Here is a 22,696-nt window from a genome sequence, read left to right on the forward strand (position 1 = left end):
CTATCAAAAATGGACAGGTCTGGAAGATGGCGGCAACATAGGTGGGAGCGGAATCCACTTCCCCTCAACGACAGGGAAATACCTAGCTGATCTGAGGAGCAGAGCGAACAGCCAACAGTATTCCAGCATATACGAAGATCAGAGACCAAACATAGAGGACATTGAAAGATCTGACGGTGAGACAACAAAACCTGGAGTGCTGAAAAGACTAGAGTTAGACCGTGTTCAACACATAAACGTCAGCTCAAGACCAGTGAGCACAGGAGAGTAAGGAGACAGCACCACCGAATCCCATTGGCATTCTACCATAGAAGTTCATATCATAAACCCAGGGAGTCAGAACAAAGCAATTTAAGAAGCAGAGGCCAACAAGAAGAGCCTCACAAACAATGGGAAGACAAAGAAACAATTCCCAAATGAAAGGAAAGGAGGAAGTCTCAGAAAGAATACTAACCGAAAAAGAGGCAAGTCAACTATCAGATACTGAGTTCAAAGCAATGGTCATCAGGAAGCTCACTGAGCTCTCTGAGCTCAAAGAGAACTACCAGAAGCTACAAGGAAACTACAATGAACTCACTGCAAACTATATCAACATGAAAAAGGAAATAGAAAATATCAACAAGAGCCAAGAGGAAATGAAGAATACAATTTCTGAAATGAAGAACACAGTAGAAGGAATTAAAAGCAGACTTGATGAAGCAGAGGATCGGATCAGCGAGCTGGAGGATAAAGTAGAAAAAAACACCCAGAAGGAGCAAGAAAAGGAAAAGAGGCTCAGAAAGAATGAAGAGGCAATAAGGGAAATGCAGGACAACATGAAACGTAACAATATCCGTATAATAGGAATACCAGAAGGAGAAGAAGAAGAGCAAGGGATAGAAAACCTGTTTGAAAAAGTAATGATGGAAAATTTCCCTAATGTGAGGAGAGAAAAAGTCACCCAAATCCAGGAATCACAGAGAGTCCCAAACAAGAGGAACCCAAAGAGACCCACTGCAAGACACATCATAATTAAAATGGCAAATTTCCAAGACAAAGAGAGGATCTTAAAGGCAGCAAGGGAGAAAAAGGAAGTAACATACCAGGGAGCCCCAATAAGGTTAGCAACTGACTTCTCAATGGAAACGCTCCAAGCCAGAAGAGAATGGCAAAAAATATTCCAAGTACTGAGAACCAGAGGCCTGCAACCAAGACTACTTTACCCAGCAAGGCTCTCAATCAAGATAGAAGACCAAATAAAGAGTTTCCCAGACAAAAGAAGTCTAAAAGAATACAGCTCCACCAAACCAGCTCTGCAAGAGATGCTAAAGGGACTGCTTTAAGGAAAGGAAGGAAAAGAGAAAGACAGAGGAACACAGGTAGGAAATAATGGCAATGAATAACTACCTATCGATAATAACCTTAAACGTAAATGGATTAAATGCTCCAATCAAAAGACATAGAACAGCTGAATGGATAAGAAAACATGACTCACACAAATGCTGCCTACAAGAAACCCATCTCAGGACAAAAGACTTACACAAACTGAAAGTGAAGGGCTGGAAACAAATTTTCCAAGCAAACAGACAGGAAAAAAAAGCAGGGGTAGCAATACTCATATCAGACAAAATAGACTTCCAAAGGAGGGCCATAAAGAGAGACCCAGAAGGTCACTTCATAATACTCAAAGGAAGAATCCACCAAGAAGACATAAACATTATAAATATATATGCACCCAACATAGGAGCACCCAAATACATAAAGAAAATGTTGGAGGATTTCAAGAAAGATATTGACAGCAACACAATTATAGTAGGGGATTTTAACACCCCACTATCAAAAATGGACAGGTCCTCCAAACAAAAGATCAACAAAGATATTGTGTCACTTAACAATACCCTAGAGGAAATGGACTTAACTGATATATACAGAGCTTTTCATCCCAAAGAAGCAAAATACACATTCTTTTCAAGTGTCCATGGAACTTTTTCAAAGATAGACCACATGAGAGGACACAAAGCAAGCCTCAACAAATTCAAGAAAATTGAAATCATATCAAGCATCTTCTCTGACCACAAGGGTCTGAAACTAGAAACCAACCCCAAGGGTAAAAACCCAAAACACTCAAAATCATGGAGACTGAATAGCATGCTATTAAACAATGAATGGGTCAAGAACGAGATTAGGGAAGAAATCAGAAACTTCCTGGAAACAAATGAAAACGAACTCACAACAACCCAAAACCTATGGGACACAGCAAAGGCAGTCCTGAGAGGGAAGTTCATAGCAATACAGGCCTACCTTAAGAAGTTAGAAACAGTTCAAACAAACAACCTAACCCTATGCCTACAAGAACTGAAGGAACAACAACAAAGACAGCCCAGAGCAAGCAGAAGGAAGGAAATAACCAAGATCAGAGCAGAACTAAATGACATAGAGACTAAAAGCACAATTGTAAGGATCAATGAATCCAGAAGCTGGTTCTTTGAAAAGATAAACAAAATTGACAAGCCTTTAAGTAGGCTTATCAAGAAGAAAAGAGAGAGGATCCAAATAAACAGAATTAGAAATGAAAGTGGAGAGATTACAACTGATACCACAGAAATACAAAGGATCGTAAGAAATTACTATGAAGACCTGTATGCTAAGAAATTTGAAAACCTAGATGAAATGGACACATTTCTAGAAAAATATAATCTTCCAAAACTGAATGAAGAAGAAACAGAAAACCTGAACAGACCAATATCAGCAAAGGAAATTGAAGCAGTCATCAAGAAACTCCCATCACACAAAAGCCCTGGACCAGATGGTTTCACAGGAGATTTCTACAAAGCATTTAAGGAAGAACTAATCCCTATCCTTCACAGACTATTCGAAAAAATCCAAACTGATGGAAGACTCCCAAACTCTTTTTATGAAGCCAACATCATCCTAATCCCAAAACCAGATAAAGACACAACGAAGAAAGAAAACTTCAGGCCAATATCGCTGATGAACATAGACGCTAAAATTCTCAACAAAATATTAGCAAATCGCATCCAGCAATATATTAAAAAGATCATCCACCATGACCAAGTGGGATTCATCCCAGAGATGCAAGGATGGTACAATATTCGCAAATCAATAAACATAATACATCACATCAACAACAGCAAAGACAAAAATCACACGATCATATCAATAGATGCGGAAAAAGCGTTCAATAAGATACAGCATGCATTTCTGATAAAAACACCCAGCAAAGTGGGAATAAAGGGAGCAGTCCTCAACATAATTAAGGCCATATATGAGAGACCTACAGCCAACATCATACTCAATGGACAAAAACTTAGAGCTTTCCCACTAAGATCAGGAACAAGACAAGGATGCCCTCTCTCACCACTCCTATTCAACATAGTATTGTAAGTCCTAGCCACAGCAATCAGACAAGAAAAAGCAATAAAAGGCATCCAAATTGGAAAGGAGGAAATGAAACTGTCACTGTTTGCAGATGACATGAGAGTGTACATGGAAAACCCTATAGACTCCACTCAAAAACTACTCAACCTAACAAATGAATTTGGCAAAACAGCTGGATACAGAGTCAATACCCAGAAATCAAAGGCATTCCTGTACACCAACAACGAAACTGCAGAAACAGAAATCAGGAAAAAAATCCCATTCGATATAGCAACAAGAAAAATAAAGTACCTAGGAATAAACCTAACCAAGGAGGTAAAAGACCTGTACTCACAAAACTACACAACACGGAAGAAAGAAATTAAGGAAGACACAAACAAATGGAAGCATGTACCATGCTCATGGATTGGAAGAATTAACATCATCAAAATGGCCATACTACCCAAAGCAATTTATAGATTCAATGCAATCCCTATTAGAGTACCCATGACATATTTCACAGATATAGAACAAACATTGCAGAAATTCATACGGAACCATAAATGACCTCGAATAGCAGCAGCAATTTTGAGAAAGAAGAACAAAGCAGGAGGGATCACGATACCTGATATCAAACTGTATTACAAGGCCACTGTAATCAAAACAGCCTGGTACTGGCATAAAAACAGGCACATAGAACAATGGAACAGAATAGAGAGCCCAGAAATAAACTCAAGTATTTACGGTCAATTAATATTTGACAAAGGAGGCAGGAGCATAAAATGGAGCAAAAACAGTCTCTTCAACAGATGGTGTTGGGAGATCTGGACAGCTACGTGCAAAAAAATGAAACTCGATCACCAACTTATGCCATACACGAAAATAAACTCAAGATGGATAAAAGACTTAAATATAAGCCGTAACACCATAAAAGTCCTTGAGGAAAACATTGGCAGGAAAATCTCAGACATTCCACGCAGCAACATCCTCACAGACACGTCCCCTAAAGCAAGGGACATAAAGGAAAGAATAAACAAATGGGACCTCATCAAAATAAAAAGCTTCTGCATGGCTAAAGAAAACAGCACCAAATTACAAAGAGAACCAACAGTATGGGAAAACATATTTGCCAATGATACCTCAGACAAGGGCCTGATCTCCGAAATATATAAAGAACTCACACGACTCCACTCCAGGAAGACAAACAACCCAATTAAAAAATGGGCAAAGGACTTGAACAGACACTTCTCCAAGGAAGACATACAGAGGGCCCAGAGACATATGAAAAGATGCTCAGCATCACTAGCCATCAGAGAGATGCAAATTAAAACCACAATGAGGTATCATGTCACACCAGTCAGAATGGCCAACATAAACAAATCCACTAACAAATGGTGGAGAGGATGTGGAGAAAAGGGAGCCCTCGTGCACTGTTGGTGGGAATGCAGACTGGTGAGGCCACTGTGGAAAACAGTATGGAATTTCCTCAGAAAACTAAAAATGGAACTGCCCTTTGACCCAGTAATTCCGCTGCTGGGATTATACCCTAAGAACACTGAAACACCAATCCAAAAGAATCTGTGCACCCCAATGTTCATAGCAGCACAATTTACAATAGCCAAGTACTGGAAGCAACCGAAGTGCCCATCAGCAAATGAGTGGATCCAAAAACTATGGTATATTTACACAATGGAATTCTACGCAGCAGAGAGAAAGAAGGAGCTTATACCCTTTGCAACAGCATGGATGAAACTGGAGAGCATTATGCTAAGTGAAATAAGCCAGGAAGTGAGGGACAAGTACCATATGATCTCACCTTTAACTGGAAGCATGTACCATAAGCAAGAGAAGGAAAAAGCAAACAAAATATAACCAGAGACATTGAAGTTAAGAACAATCTAACAATAGCCAGGGCGGGGGTGGGGGGTGGGGGTGGGGACAGTGGGTAGAGGGGATTACAGGAACTACTATAAAAGACACATGGACAAAACCAAGGGGGAGGGTGGAGAGGGGGGAGGGAGGTGGGTTCACATGGGGTGGGGTGGAGGGATGGGGAGAAAAGGCATACAACTGTAATTGAATAACAATTAAAAAAAAATGGACAGGTCTTCTAAAAAAATATCAACAAGGATATTGTGTCACTTAACAATACCCTAGAGGAAATGGACTTAACTGATATATATAGTGCTTTTCATCCCAAAGAAGCAAAATACACATTCTTTTCATGTGTACATGGAACTTTTTCAAAGATAGACCACATGATAGGACACAAAGCAAGCCTCCACAAATTCAAGAAAATTGAAATCCTATCAAGCATTTTCTCTGACCATAAGGGACTGAAACTAGAAACCAACCCCAAAGGAAAAAACCCAAAACACTCAAAATCATGGAGACTGAATTAGCATGCTATTAAACAATGAATGGGTCAAGAACGAGATTAGGGAAGAAATCAAAAACTTTCTGGAAACAAATGAAAATGAACTCACAACAACCCAAAACCTATGGGACACAGCAAAGGCAGTCCTGAGAGGGAAGTTCATAGCAATACAGGCCTACCTTAAAAAGACAGAAACATTTCAAACAGCCTAACCCTACGCCTACAAGAACTGGAGGAACAACAACAAAGACAGCCCAGAGCAAGCAGAAGGAAGGAAATAACCAAGATCACAGCAGAGTTAAATGACATAGAGACTAAAAGCACAATTCTAAGCATCAATGAATCCAGGAGCTGGTTCTTTGAAAAGATAAACAAAATCGACAAGCCTTTAAGTAGGCTCATCAAGACAAAAAGAGAGAGGATCCAAATAAACACAATTAAAAATGAAAGAGGAGAGATTACAACTGATACCATAGAAATACAAAGGATTGTAAGAAATTACTACGAAGAACTATATGCTAAGAAATTTGAAAACCTAGATGAAATGGACACATTTCTAGAAAAATAGAATCTTCCAAAACTGAATGAAGAAGAAGCAGAAAACCTGAACAGACCAATAACAGCAGACGAAATTGAAGCAGTCATCAAAAAACTCCCAACACACAAAAGCCCTGGACCAGATGGTTTCACAGGAGAATTCTACAAAGCATTTAAGGAAGAGCTAACCCCTATCCCTCACAGACTATTCGAAAAAATCCAAACTGATGGAAGACTCCCAAACTCTTTTTATGAAGCCAGCATCATCCTAATTCCAAAACCAGATAAAGACACAACGAAGAAAGAAAACTTCAGACCAATATCGCTGATGAACATAGATGCAAAAATTCTCAGCAAAATATTGGCAAACCGCATCCAGCAATACATTAAAAAGATCATCCATCATGACCAAGTGGGATTCATCCCAGGGATGCAAGGATGGTACAATATTCGCAAATCAATAAACACAATATATCACATCAATAACTGCAAAGACAAAAATCACATGATCATATCAATAGATGCAGAAAAAAGCATTTGATAAGATACAGCACCCATTTCTGATAAAAACACTAAGCAAAGTGGGAATAAAGGGAGCATTCCTCAACATCATAAAGGCCATATTTGAGAGACCTACAGCCAACATCATACTCAATGGACAAAAACTTAGAGCTTTCCCACTAAGATCAGGAACAAGACAAGGATGCCCTCTCTCACCACTCCTATTCAATATAGTATTGTAAGTCCTAGCCACAGCAATCAGACAAGAAAAAGCAATAAAAGGCATCCAAATTGGAAAGGAGGAAATGAAACTGTCACTGTTTGCAGATGACATGAAAATGTACATGGAAAATCCTATAGACTCCACCAAAAAACTACTCGACCTAATAAATGAATTTGGCAAAACAGCTGGATACAAAGTCAACACTCAGAAATCAAAGGCATTCCTGTACACCAACAACGAAACTGCAGAAACAGAAATCAGGAAAAAAGTCCCATTTGATATAGCAACAAGAAAAATAAAGTACCTAGGAATAAACCTAACCAAGGAGGTAAAAGACCTGTACTCACAAAACTACACAACACGGAAGAAAGAAATTAAGGAAGACACAAACAAATGGAAGCATGTACCATGCTCATGGATTGGAAGAATTAACATCATCAAAATGGCCATACTACCCAAAGCAATTTATAGATTCAATGCAATCCCTATTAGAGTACCCATGACATATTTCACAGATATAGAACAAACATTGCAGAAATTTATATGGAACCATAAACGACCCCGAATAGCTGCAGCAAATTTTGAGAAAGAAAAACAAAGCAGGAGGGATCACAATACCTGATATCAAACTGTATTACAAGGCCACTGGCATCAAAACAGCCTGGTAGTGACATAAAAACAGGCACATAGAACAATGGAACAGAACAGAGAGCCCAGAAATAAACTCAAGTATTTACGGTCAATTAATATTTGACAAAGGAGGCAGGAGCATAAAATGGAGCAAAAACAGTCTCTTCAACAGATGGTGTTGGGAGATCCGGACAGCTACGTGCAAAAAAATGAAACTCGATCACCAACTTATGCCATACACGAAAATAAACTCAAGATGGATAAAAGACTTAAATATAAGCTGTAACACCATAAAAGTCCTTGAGGAAAACATTGGCAGGAAAATCTCAGACATTCCACGCAGCAACATCCTCACAGACACGTCCCCTAAAGCAAGGGACATAAAGGAAAGAATAAACAAATGGGACCTCATCAAAATAAAAAGCTTCTGCATGGCTAAAGAAAACAGCACCAAATTACAAAGAGAACCAACAGTATGGGAAAACATATTTGCCAATGATACCTCAGACAAGGGCCTGATCTCCGAAATATATAAAGAACTCACACGACTCCACTCCAGGAAGACAAACAACCCAATTAAAAAATGGGCAAAAGTCTTGAACAGACACTTCTCCAAGGAAGACATACAGAGGGCCCAGAGACATAGGAAAAGATGTTCAGCATCACTAGCCATCAGAGAGATGCAAATTAAAACCACAATGAAGTACCATCTCACACCAGTCAGAGTGGCCAACATAAACAAATCCACAGACAAATGGTGGAGAGGATGTGGAGAAAAGGGAGCCCTCGTGCACTGTTGGTGGGAATGCAGACTGGTGAGGCCACTGTGGAAAACAGTATGGACTTTCCTCAGAAAACTAAAAATGGAACTGCCCTTTGACCCAGTAATTCCGCTGCTGGAATTATATCCTAAGAACCCTGAAACACCAATCCAAAAGAACCTGTGCACCCCAATGTTCATAGCAGCACAATTTACAATAGCCAGGTAGTGGAAGCAACCGAAGTGCCCATCAGCAAACGAGTGGATCCAAAAAGTATGGTATATTTAGAGAATGGAATTCTACGCAGCAGAGAGAAAGGAGCTTATACCCTTTGCAACAGCATGGATGGAACTGGAGAGCATTATGCTAAGTGAAATAAGCCAGGAAGTGGGGGACAAATACCATATGATCTCACCTTTAACTGGAGCATAAGCAGTTGAAGAAAAAAGCAAACAAAATATAACCAGAGACTTTGAAGTTAAGAACAATCTAACAATAGCCAGGGCGGGGGTGGGGGGGTCAGGCGGGGACAGTGGGAAGAGGGGATTACAGGAACTACTATAAAGGACACATGGACAAAACCAAGGGGGAGGGTGGAGGCGGGGGAGGGAGGTTGGTTCAGCTGGGGTGGGGTGGAGGGACGGGGAGAAATGGCACACAACTCTAAGTGAATAACAATAAAAATTTTAAAAAAATGCAGAGGAAGGTCAACCTGATAACCCATCTCTAAGATATCCTGGGCTGATAGCTAAGGGTTGGGATGGGCGCTTTGATGTCCCCTTTATTCAGGGCTGGCTGGTTGCTTGAACCTTCTCTCACGTTCTTCAACTGGGCCCCTTGTAGACAACTCCTCACAGAAAGAGCCAACTTCCCCGAGACCCAAAAAGAGGGCATGAAGTTGACCTTCTGTGAGCAAGACAGGTCGCCCAAGAGTGGGGGCTGCTACACGCAGGCTGAGGTCCTATGGGAGGCAGATCCAAACAGAATCCCAATTCACGGTCTAAATTTGACTCCTGCTTGGGTCATGATTTCTCTCTCTTAACCTGGGGCCCAGTTCTCTCATTTCCCTCTTTCCCTTGAATTATGAGTCAGGGGCACTCCTGTATGACACCTATCCTTAAGGTCTGCCAGTGAAGAAAGTAGGGAGTATTCTCTGTGGTCCCACTGGTATAGTGTGGCATATACCCACAGTCATCAATGGTCTCTAGAAAAATGGCATAGCATGAAACCCTGCCACCGATGACCAGAGGATGCCCCCTTTGACCTGATCGGTCCCCTCCCCGAGATGACCTGGGAAGAAGTGAGTGCAAGTCATCATGGCGACATGCCCAATATCCCAGGGGTGAAAACAGGGCCAGGATTTCCAGTGGACCCATACTTTGTGGGAAGGGTACCCCATCCTCCACACTGTCACAACCCTGAATTCCCTCAGGCACTGGCTCTCCTTTCCTGATCTGAATGTCCTCCTGTAAACCAAGCCCTCACCTCCCACAGACGACCCCAGAGGGAATGAGGGTCCACTTCAAACTCCCAGCTCAGCTCGGATTTCCTTTCTTGAATTTGCGAGTTAACGAGTGCAGAGCTTGCCTCCCTCAGTTACCACTCGATGGGATGATACTTTGCGGTTTTTTTACGTGGCTACTGTGTCTGTCACCTCCTACAGCTGAGGGCTGGGATGCTGCTCTGTGCGGCCCCCCGTTTTGTGTACTGAGCTCGGCTCTTAAGCACTCAGGCCCTCATCTTGAAAGCAGTTCAGACCTGCACGTCGTCCGTCTGCGGAATCAGGGTACAACCACAGAGCAAGGACGGCCTTCTCACTAACACATTCGAGGCCGAATTCAGCCAGCGGCTCTCCTGGGGCCTCTCAGAGCCCGATGGCAGGGCAGGGATGGGGCGTGGGCTCACCTTGGCTCCGGGAGAGCTGTGGTTTCCTCAGGTCCCTCTCTAGGTCGTCAAGCTGACTCGAGGTCCGTCCTGAGATTCCGGCCTCTGCCAGAAAACTGCCGTCTGCGTGCCCCAAGAAAGGCCCTCCCACCAGAACGGAAGCCGGAAGTGGGTGGGTCCTATCCGGTGGGGCTGTCCAGGGTGCCTGAGAACTGATTGCTGCGTGGTGCTCCGAGGGACCTCATTGCTTAGGAGTGGGTGGGCCTTAGGTCCTTACTCAGGGTGCGCACTTCTGTGTCTTCAGAGCCTCAGCTCGTCCCTCTAGTGAACCAGGTGGTCCCGGCCGGAAACCAAACGCTCACTTTCCTGAGTTCCAGTGTGGCAGTTGGGGCAGACGACTTCTGAAGTGCACCCTGGGCCTTACAGTTCTGACGATAGGGGCGGAACCCAGTGAGGCTCTGGCTTTATGGGGGGGGGATCCTATCCTCTAGTACTGAGTGTCCTCTCCTTGCCTTGGTTTTGTGCAAGAGTCCTGTCTTTGTAGCGCTGGGGTCGATCCAATTAGGCAAGGCCCTTCCCTCCCTGAGACCACCTCCATGGAAGGTGTGGACTCGTCTGTGGTAGAGGTTCCTTTGCCCCAGGGTTAACAAAAGTCCTGGTCTCTATGAGGACCTTCTGGTTTTTGGTGCAACCTCCTCATAACACTCAGGATACTGACATAGATGGATTTGTTAGAGACCCAGTCATTCCTTCTTTCAGACGCTAACTGCCAATATTACACAGAGGCCCGCACCTCCCTGAGACTTTTCAGATGCAAATCAGCCTGACATCTCTGCCAGGGGCTTCCCAGGGATGACAGCGCAGAAGATTTTGTGAGACTCCTTTCTTGCTGAGTGCTACCCTTAGTCCACTTTGGGGTCCTTACTTTGACAGATGAACAGTCCTGTAACTTCAGCCTTTGCTTTCCTGACTCTGCTCTTCCTACATTAATATCGCACTTTCTTGATAATTCCAAGTTGGAAATTAGGATGGTCCTCATATGATCATGGTCCTTCGAGGCCTCCAAGGACAAACAACACTAGGACCTTAGCATTTTGGCCCTTTCCTTCTAGTCTTCCTTACTTATGATCTTCACCATATCTGCCAGAGCCTCAGACTCCTTATATATAACTGAGATACCCTCTTTAAGTTATTGTTTGATCCTTATATTCTGGATTTATTCTTTCCTCATCCTTCAGTCATAGGAGTCCTCAACTTGGCTCCTGTCTCTAGATTAAATGCCTCCTGGGAAATGACACCACTATGCAAACAAATGAGCTGTTTCCCTATTGCAAATCTGCAGAAAATGGGCCACCATACCATGAATGATATAAAATTAGAAAAGTGCAGCACAACTCGGAGCTCAGGACATGTGCTGTGTTATAAGAGAAATGATAGCTGATATGTCTCCTCACCAGCCATACTTAGTGAACATAGAGGGATAGAACCAGAAGTGTATGAGTCTTGATTGACTTGTTTATTATATGTTTTATTTGTTTGTTTGTTTGTATTTAGAGAGGGGGAAACGAGGGAGAGAAACATTGGTGTGTGAGAGAAATAGCTATCGGTTGCCTTTTACATGCTCTCAACTGGGGACCTGGCCTTTAATCCAGGCATGTGCCCTGACCAGGAGTCAAACCAGTGACCTTTTGGTTTGCAAGACAATTACCAACCCACTGAACCACACCAGTAGTGTCCTGATTGATCTTTTAAGGTTATCTTACATTGCATATATAGATGATCATATTGTCATTAAGACAGATTTATTTCTCTCCTTTATTCATATCTTTTATTTATTTGGGTATTCTTATTGCTCTGGTTTTGGAATCCAATCCAATGTTTTGTTCACAAGATTCTCCCCTTTATCTCTTGAGATACACTTTGGAGTAGTAGACATAAGTGAACTAACTGATTCATGGTTAGCTGGAAAGGGTGCTTTAGTGTGAGATCTGGACAAGTCCAGTCCATGGGGTCTACTCTCAGCCCTGTCACTTATTAGCTGTATGACCTCAGGACATTAGTAAGTTTCTGAGCCTCAGGTTATGCTCTGTGAGGGGGTTTGTTAAGTCCTGTTTTTTAGAGCATGTGGATTGTGGTTAATGTATGTAAAGATGTGGCTAGGTGTCTGGAATGCACTGAGATTTTGCACAATGTCTGTTATATCCATGATTAGGATTATTTCTACCCAAGGAAAATACCACTCATCTTAAAGATTTAAAAAATCCAGTAGATGTCAGAGACTATGTGGCACTTCGGTACATGGAACACCAAATCAGTCCAAAATATTATTTACAAAGAAACTCTGAGTATATTTCTTTTCATTAAATCCTATTTTGAGTGTGAGGGTGTTTTTCCATCTGAATACCATCCAAATCTGCTAGAAATTGGTTCAATGTCTAAGTCTTTCTTCCCACATAGCTCCGTTTCATACAAACCTCCCCTACCTTCATTAATTTCACCATCAGGTAAAATCTACACCTCTCTTAGAGTTTGACAAATGATAGCAAAAAGAACAACACAACAAAAAAAATTTGAATGCCATCCTAATGGAACGGGCTCTGATTTCCCAACCCACAGCAAATAGTGTCAACCCAATGGTTGCTGAGCTTCCAAATGCAGATTATCACCCATACTTTGCAGACACTCTCTGGAGATGAAGTGCATACAGCACTTAGTCTGTGCACTATTGTCACATGACCTGGGACAGGAGCACAGGATGCATTCCATCCCTACCAGAAGTGGAGATTCTCTCTTGTTTAGTCATCATTCCAAACTAAATGGTAAGGAAAGTTTTCCATTCCTGGAGTAAGTGTCAAACCTCTGATACCACTATCTGAGGATCTGGCCCCTGCTCACCATTAGCTCAGCCCCATCTAGCCCACCATGCTGTGAACTGCAAACCATCTTTCACTGCACAACTTTCAGTTTCCCATTCACTAACTTCGTTGCTGTACAGCTTCTTCACTAGACCCCTCTTTGAAACCTCCCTCCCTGCTTGTGACCCCTTAATTTTACTGGTCCTTTCAATGCATTGGAGTATCTCACCACATTTTTTATAAGAAAGCTGCTCTTAGAATATAAAATCCTATTGGCAGCACAGGTAGGCTCTATTTTTCTTAGCATTCCTAGTAGTATCCAGGAGCTTTTTGAACAGCAGTTGCTAAATTAATGTTGGGGCATATGAAGGGTGAGTGTACAAGAAGTCAAACTTATGGCTTAAATTTCCCTGCATTCTTGAATAAGCCGTGCCAACCCAGTTCCATATACTGCAATTTTACAAAGAAACTGAATGGAATAAAGCAAACCAAGATTTGACTACATTTTCCTTTTTTACATATCTCATGATCACACGGACTTTACTTTGAGGTAATTTCCTTTTTCACAAAAATCTATATTCCAATGTTATGCTGTCTTGTTCTGAATAACAAGAAATTATCCAACGATTCTCAATTTTTTACAGAATACCAGAACTCCTATTTTTCAACCGGATAATCTCCATTAAAGTTGTGATCCATGTCACTCATAAACTTAGGTTTTGGAGCTAAATAATCCTGTAATTCAAAAGAACATTATTTCATATAGAAAAAAAGAAAATAAAAATGTCCAATTTCCCCATATTGTACTGGAACACATATGCTAGCCACTGTGTTCCCAGAAGCCCTACCTTGGCTCCTCACTTTAGAGGACTGACTGCTTTCTTTAATCACAAAGTGAATATTGTACCTCAGACTTCACTAGGGATGGGAGCAGTTTCAGGACATGTCTTGGACAGAAAATTGGCCCTGGCAGCAGTAGGGGGACCCTGGCTGCAGCTCTGACTCAGGTTGTGTCTTTCTTGTCTCTCAAAACTTTCTCATAATGAAATGAGAAGGCACTGGTCATAGTGTCATGGATGTTAGTCAAAAGCTCAGGCATTATATGTATATATAAGGAAGCATGCTGTATAGATCTACAAAGATCATACTTATTCTTTTTTACAGGTATACTGTGTGGATATACCATGATTTATTGAATTCAATGTATTGATGAACATTTATGTATTTTCCTGTTGTTGCAGGCTTGTATTCAGAATAATTCTTAAAAATGTGAAATTCCTAGGTCACAGGTAAATACATAGAATTTTTTATTATTGTTCAAGTACAGTTCTCTCTATTTTAGCCCCCTCCACTCCCCGACTTCCCGCCCATCCCTGCCTCCCATCTTTAGTCCTATCCCCTTTGGCTTTGTCCATGTGTCCTTTATATATGTTCCTTGACAACTCCTCCCCTTCTTTCCCATGTTATCTCCCTCTTCCCTCCCCTCTGGTTATTGTCCATTTGTTCTTTATTTCAGCATCTCTGGTTATATTTTGCTTGCTTGTTTGTTTTGTTGATTAGGTTCTTCTTATGGGTGAGATCATATGGTATTTGTCTTTCACTGCATGGCTCCTTTCACGTAGTGTAATGCTCTCCAGTCCCATCTGTGCTGTCGTGAAGGATAGGAGCTCCTTCTTTCTTTCTGTGTAGAATTCCATTGTGTAAATGTACCATAGTTTTTTGATCCACTCATTTGCTGATGGGCACTTAGGTTGCTCCCAACACTTGGTTATTGTAAATTGCACTGCTATGAACATTGGGATGCATAGGTTCTTTTGGATTGGTGTTTCAGGGTTCTTAGGATATAATCCCAGCAGTGGAATTGCTGGGTTGAAAGGCAGTACCATCTTTAGTTTTCTGAGGAAATTCCATACTGTTTTCCACAGTGCCTACGTCAGTCTGTAATCCCACCAACAGTGCACTAGGGTTCCCTTTTCTCCACCTCCTCTCCAACACTTGTTTGTTGATTTGTTTATGATGGCCACTCTGACCGGTGTGAGGTGGTATCTCATTGTGGTTTTAATTTGCATCTCTCTGATGGCTAATATTGCTTGACAGCCTTTCATATGTCTCTAGGTCTTCTATATGTCCTCCTTGGAGAATTGTCTATTTGGGTCTTTTGGCCATTTTTAATTGGGTTTTTTTATCTTCCTGGAGTGGAGTCGTGTGAGTTTTTATGTATTTTGGAGATCAAACCCTTGTCCGAGGTATCATTGGCAAATAAGTTTTCCCATACAGTCAATTCCCATTTCATTTTGCTAATGTTTTCTTTAGTCATGCAGAAGCTTATTTGTTTATTCTTTCCTTTATGTCCTTTGCTTGAGGAGACATATCAATGAAAATATTACTGCATGGAATATCTGAAATTTTCCTGCCTGTGTTTTCCTCTAGGACTTTATGGTGTTGCGAGTTATATTTAGTCCTTTATCCATCTTGTGTTTATTTTTGTGTATGGTGTAAGTTGCTGGTCGAGTTTCATTTTTTTGCATGTAGCTGTCCAGATCTCCCAACGCCATTTGTTGAAGAGGCTGTTTTTATTCCATTTTATCCTTCTTCCCTCTTTGTCAAATATTAATTGACTACAGAGACTTGAATTTATTTCTGGGCTCTCTATTCTGTTCCATTGATCTATGTGTCTATTCTTATGCCAGTACCAGGCTGTTTTGATTACCATGGCCTTGTAATATAGTTTCATGTCAGGTATGGTGATCCCACCTACTTTGTTGTTCTTTCTCAAAATTGCTGCAGCTATTTGGGGTTGTTTATGGTTATATATAAATTTTTGAAATGTTTGTTCTAAATCTGTGAAAGATGTCATTGGTATGTTAATAGGGATTGCATTGAACCCCTAAATTACTTTGGGTAGTATGGACTTTTTAATGATGTTAATTGTTTCATCCATGAACACGGTATGTGCTTCCTTTACTTGTGTCTTCCTTAATTTCTTTCTTCAGTGTTGTGTAATTTTCTGAATACAGGTATTTTACCTCCTTGGTTAGGTTTATAGTTTTTTTATATATTGTCAAATCTGGAAGTTTGCATATTGAGGATTTTTCATCAATGTTCTTAAAGTAATATAGGAATTAAGTAATATATTTAAGTAATATAATACAAAATTAATTAATTTTGAGATATCTTTACCTTGTTTAAATAATATTTTCATATTTGTTTCATAAAGAACTTTTAGAGTTGTTTCAGCTCTGTAATGATTGATGAAATTCATATGTTTTTAGAAGAAAAAGAATAATGTAATCAATGCTCCTCCCATTCATTTCTCAGCAACAGCAATATCAACACTTCATCACTCTTGTCTCATTTATATCCACCCTCAGCTCCCAGGTAAGTATGAGGCAAACATCTGTAACAATATTTATTATATTATGTACCTTCAGAACGTAAAGTTATTAATTCCAAAGATAACCACAATATCAGAAGGACACTGGCAGTCAGAATTCCAAGATGGCTTATTGGACTCCTGACTCCTGGTGTACATACGTCTTGCAGTTAATTGATGAAACACAAATCAAGGTGCTTCTCTGAGGGATTTAGCAGATGCAATTGAGGTCCCAAATCTGATATTCTTAAAATGGGGATCTTATCCTCCATGGGACAGATCTAATGAGGTGAGTCCTTAAGTGAAAAGCTTCGCCAGCTTTTCCTGGTGAAAGAAATCCAAAGGGTGAGAGGAAGTTTTTCCTTGCTGGCTTTGAAGATGGAAGGAGCTGCGTAGCATAGCAAAGACCTAAGAGTGACCTGAGAATGACCTCTAGCTGACAGCTAGCAAGCAAATGGATATCTCAGTCCTTCAATTTCAGACAAGTGAATTTTTCCCCATACAACTAGGGTATTGGAAGGAGTTCCTGAGCTCCATGTGAGAGCATAGCAACCTGATACATTGATTGCAGCACTGGGAGATTTCTGAACTACTGATCGCAGCTACAGTGTGCACAGAATTCTGACCAATGTAACTGTGAGATACTAAATGTCTGTGGTTTGAAGTTTTTAATTTTTGGTAATTTGTTATAAAATAAACTAATATATGCAATGAAAAGTTTTTATCTAGATTCATTTTTTTTCATTCTTGTAATTAGATCTTTTAAGATTTCTCTTGACTATGTGTGCATATGTAATACTGTATTATTAACTCTTACTGTTCATCTGGTACATTACATCCCCAGGTCCTATCATTATATAACTGAAAGTTTGAATATTTTGGCCACCTTAACCCATTTCACCCACCTTCCACCCCTGCCTCTGGCAACCACTAATCTTTTCTTTGTATATATGAGTTAATTTGTGTGTCTGTGTGTATATTAAGATTCCACATTTAGGTGATACTGTACACTATTTGCCTTTTTCTCTCTGTGTAAAAGGTTCTGTTGAAAGAACACCACTTCAGAATTACTACTAAAAATAAATCAATAGCATTGGCTGGTGTGACTCAGTAGACTGAGTGCGGGTCTGTGAACCAAAGGGTCACTGGTTCGATTCCCAGTCAAGGCACATGCCTGGGATGTGGGCCACATCCCCAGAATGGGTGTGTGAGAGGCAAACACACATTGATGTTTCTCTCCTTCTCTTTCTACCTCCCACCCCATCTCTTTAAAAATAAAATAAAATAAAATAAACCATTAAAAATAAATCAATAATATATCGTGCCCTTCAGGAATACTGGTCAACAGGCGTTTCCAAATACATTGTGAAGACTCTGTCCCAGACCTCACTGAAGGAAAGAATAGCCGCTGCACATGGCCCTGGACATTCTCTGGCTTTGGAAGGAGTGCCTGCACTAGGTGCAGCTTGGGCTTGGGCTCTCTAATCCTCATGTTTCAGAACTTCTTCATAAGAACATGGGAAGGCAACAGGGATGGTATCATTGACCTTGGACACAAACTGCAGGGTTCATCTTGGTGGTTTCTGCATGGAATCTTGGACCTTACAGGAACTCAATGCATGAAAAATCACTTTTGGGCACCTCCTGCTTCTGCAACATTTTTTTTTTCTGCACCAAATCTTTGAGCTACAAGCTTCAAATAATCTCCAATCAAAAGTGCCAACTCCCGCTATGCATGCCTTGAAGTTCAGGAATTCCCATTCTCTTTTCTGGTGGCATAGCTATTGTTCAAGGTGATCATGGTCATGATAGTCGTCGGAAGCCCATTCTTGCAAAGTCCCCGCCATCACTCAGACACACATAGTTGGTGGTGTGCAATTTGGAGACAAGGTTATAGGGGTGGATATTGGGCTTGACTTTGTTCAGTTCTAGGCCAAAGACCGGCTTCATGAGCTTAGTGGAGCTCCTGAATGGCTTGGGGAAGTGCTCCCTTTACCTTTGGTTCACTGCCTTCTGCATCTATGTCTTCATAACAGGCTCCTTCATTCATTATTTCTGCATCAGGAATTGAATCAAAAACTGCACCTTCTTGAGCAGAAAAATCTTTCAGTTCACTCTCTGTGGATCAATTCAGAGAAACTTGCACTTTCTCACATTGGCTTTTGAAAACTTTCTCAGACTTTGTGCATGAAATGCCTGTAGAAGTAATGATGGTGGGAGGGGATCTATGAGTCTCTGGGGAATGCTAACAATGCAGAAATCCAAGGGAGCACCTCCAAAGCAGGAGATGAAGAGAAGGGGACTCTTCCTGGCTGCAGTGGCCTGAGAACATTTGAGACCCTGGGTCTTACTTTGGGCTTGGTGTGATTTTGCAAGTGGATGATGCAGCTGGAGGAGGGAGAGTGTCATTGTGTGAACTCCTTGAGCAAGGAGATTGCACCTAGGCTTTAACCAAGATTGCCACAGCAGGTTTTCTTGACAGCACTGCTATTGGACCCCACAAGGCTCTCCAATCTATTCAGTTTCTGTACACTAGCTATGTACAGCTCCATGTATGTCAGTTATAACTCACTAAAATGTGTTTTTTAAAAAATAAAACAACTAAACATATTCTTACTATACTGTCTAACAATATTGCATCTTGGTGTTTACCAAAATGAATTGAAAACACATATCTACAAAAATCACCTGCACAATACTAAATGTAAATTGTACCTGAAAAATAAAAATAAATGGAACTTTGAAACCCTGCATATATATGTTTCTAGTAGGTGTATTCATAATTGCCAAAACTTAAAATCAACCAAGATGTCTTTCAGAAGTTTAATGGATTCCTAAACTGTGGTACCTCCGGAGAAAAGATATGAGGTTTCAAGATACACAAGGACATACAGGAAGCTTAACAATATATTACTATATGAAACAACCCAATCTTAAAAGGCTACATTCTCTATGGTTCCTACTATAAGACATTCTGGAAAAGCCAGCACTATCGGGAAAGTGAAAAGGTCATCCAGGGGCTAGGAGGCAGGGAGGGATGAATAGGTAGAGCACAGAGCATTTTTAGGGCAGTGAAACTACAGTGCATGAAATTATAATGTGGCTACAAGCTGTCATACATTGGTTAAACTCCCAAAATGTACAACACTGAGAATGGAGTCTAATGTCACCATGGACTCTGTGCTAACACTGTGCCAATGTAGGTTCATAGACTGTACTAAATGTACCACTCTGTGGCAGGATGTTGATTGTGGGGGAGGCTGTGAGTGCTTCTGGTAAGGGGGTACATGGGTAGCCTCTGTGCTTTCTATTCAGTCTGCTAAAAAGCTAGAACTGCTGTATGAAACAACAGCAAGTATAAAAGGGAGGGAGGGTCCTCAGTCTCACCTCAGCACTGGGGATGTAACTCTTGAATGCAGGTTGAGGCCCTGTGATGGTGATCCTTCTGAGGGTTCCAACTCAGTACCCTCAATCTGAGTCATGTGAAGGCCAAAGATTGCTCTCTCTGCTAAAGTGGGGTCTCAGCCCTCTGATCACACTGCAACTCCTCCATGACACCTGAGGAGGATCTGAGACCTTCTCTGCCTGATGTTTATTCCTGGATCTCTCATGCCAATGGAATAGAAAGATTTTGGTGATGTCTCCACTGATAAGAGTTTGATGGTCACCTTTCTCCTGGCACACCTTGGAAATCCTACCTCTACTCACCAGCATCGATGAACCTCAAAATAAGGTCTTTACCTTCTTGACCTCTGAAAGGGAATTCAGGTTCACTCATATCCTGTCAAGGCTGTTTTGGGACTCTGAGGGCTGACCAACAAGTCAGGCATCTACGGGCCTTACCGTTCTGTGTAGGTGCTCCCCTCATTCCTCATTCAGGGATTTCAATCCATCCTTCATTCCTCACTCAGGGAATTCATCCTTCATTTTCATTTGTGTCAGAGACTAGGACCCTTCCCTCTAGTGGTCTTGGGTTATCCTCCGAGGGTTGTCTCACAAGTCCTTGAGAGCCCTGAAGAATAAGTGAGGGGATGCACAGGATGACAATTGCCTGGCAGGTTGATCCTTCCAGTTCAATTTGGGAATTTTCCTTATGGCTCCTGTTTCTTGATTCAAACCTTTCTGGTAAAGACCACATCTCTGTAAACTCTTTACCATTTTCCCTACTGCACACTTTTCAGGGAATGGCTCTCTGACCCAGGAATAACATGAGATAAGGGCACTGTAACTCTAGACACAGACTCCAGGACAGATGTCTTGTGAAAGAAAAAAGAATGGTGTGGACATATCCTTCTGTTTCCAGCTAGACTCAGCATCTTGTGTAACTTTTGTTTGAGCAGATTTCAATTTCTATCCAGAACACACTGTCCAAAGTGGTTTTGTGAACCGTTGATGTTTTGAGCTGCACTCATTTTGCATATGTAAATGATCTATTTTCAGCAAATATTCTGTCTCTCCTTTACTCACATGTCTCAATCATTTCAAAATTGTTATTACTCGGTATGTCTTTCAATCTAGAGTCTTGGACACAGACTGCTTTTTTTTTTTTTTTTAATCACCTAAGATCCATTTGGGAGAAGTGAAAAGAAAGGTGAATGAAGGGACTCAAAAGTTGGGACTCAGCTTGGGAGGAAAACTGTCGATTTCAGACCAATTCAGGTTAGGGGTCTGGCTCCTACCCTTTCTCTTAACAATTGTATGCAATCAGGCACATTAGCAAACACCGTGAGCCTCAGTCTCCTCATCAGTGCAATGGGTTTGATAAGCTCCATCTCGGGGGCCAGTGCACACAAAGGTATATAATGCACACAAAGTGCCTGGCCTGTATTGACTTTAAGGGATGCCAGTTCCTACCATGATTAATTTATTCCCTGGGGTTTCAACCCACTACACTGAGATTGAGTTTTTAATCCCAGAGATGTCAGAGAATATCAGTGCTCTAGGACAAAGAAAACCCTATCAGGCAAAATGCTGCTTAGCAAGGGGAACTCAGTCATGTTCCCCCCTCCCCCCTTAGAGTATGTTGTTCAATGTCCATTAGTCTGAGGTCGACTTCCTCAGCAGATGTACCAGAAAACTGTCAAAATGTGTTTCAAGGATCAAAGTCTTGGCCCCTTCTCTGCTGCCCTTCTTTCTAGGCCACTCCTAGTTTCATTCCTTTAACCACCAGCAACAATGTAACCTTGCCTAGAGTTGGCCACATTACACGCAAGGTAACCTAATGCCAACGTCTTTCCAAAGGAACAGACTCAGACTCCTCCAGCTCAAGGAAAAGTGTCAGTCCAGCGAATTCTGGGCATTCCTTCCTAAAGGGAGTATCACGCTTATTTCTTAAGGATTCCCTGGAGACCACATGACTAAAATATCTAATTTGCACACCATGTTCACCTGCACTGGGACAAGAGCACAGGGCCTGTCCCATCCCTGCCCCAGATTATCTCTGTGCCCTTTCCTTGGAATTTCAAAGTAACTGTTAAGTGCAGTTTCCCATTCCAGACTTTGTCTTCAACTATGTGGCCTGCCATCTATCTGTCCTCTGCTCACGATTTCCACAGCATTATCTTGCCCACCATGCAGTTAAATGAAATTCTTTCCCAGGGAGGGAGTTCTGTTCTCTCAAGATCCAATACTGCCTTGCCTGAGGACATTTACATTTCACTGCTCTCCTGTGGAAAAACATTTCTCCATTCTTATGTTGCCAGTTCATTTGTTTTTTTCAGTATTAGATTGTATATTACCAGTTCCCAAATATGATAGCTGCTTCTCAGTGCTATAATTTTTATAGTCCATGGCTAGGTCTTCTTCTTTTCTCCTCACCCAGTATTAGCATGGGAACTTCATATGCAATTAGTTTGCAGATTAAATGAGCCTGTGGGCATGGAGCCTAATTTATTACAGTTTAATTCTACATTCTTGAATTAGTTAAGTATGTGCTTTTATTAACAACTTTATAAAACAGACTAAAAGGGATTTGAAGGCAATACTGTCAGTATTATTTTATCACTATTTAGTGAGTCTCTATTTTCTATTGCTTTATATCTTCACATTTTGAAGGAAATGCACATGTTACTTTGCACCAGATCACTTAACAAGATGAAAAATTTCCCAATTTGTTGTACAAATCAGGAAAACTCTCATTCTTAAACCCAATAAACAACAAGTGTGGCCAATATAATTAACAGATTGTAATAACAGACA

Source organism: Desmodus rotundus, chromosome X (assembly GCF_022682495.2).
Source record: "Desmodus rotundus isolate HL8 chromosome X, HLdesRot8A.1, whole genome shotgun sequence".
Taxonomy (NCBI): domain Eukaryota; kingdom Metazoa; phylum Chordata; class Mammalia; order Chiroptera; family Phyllostomidae; genus Desmodus; species Desmodus rotundus.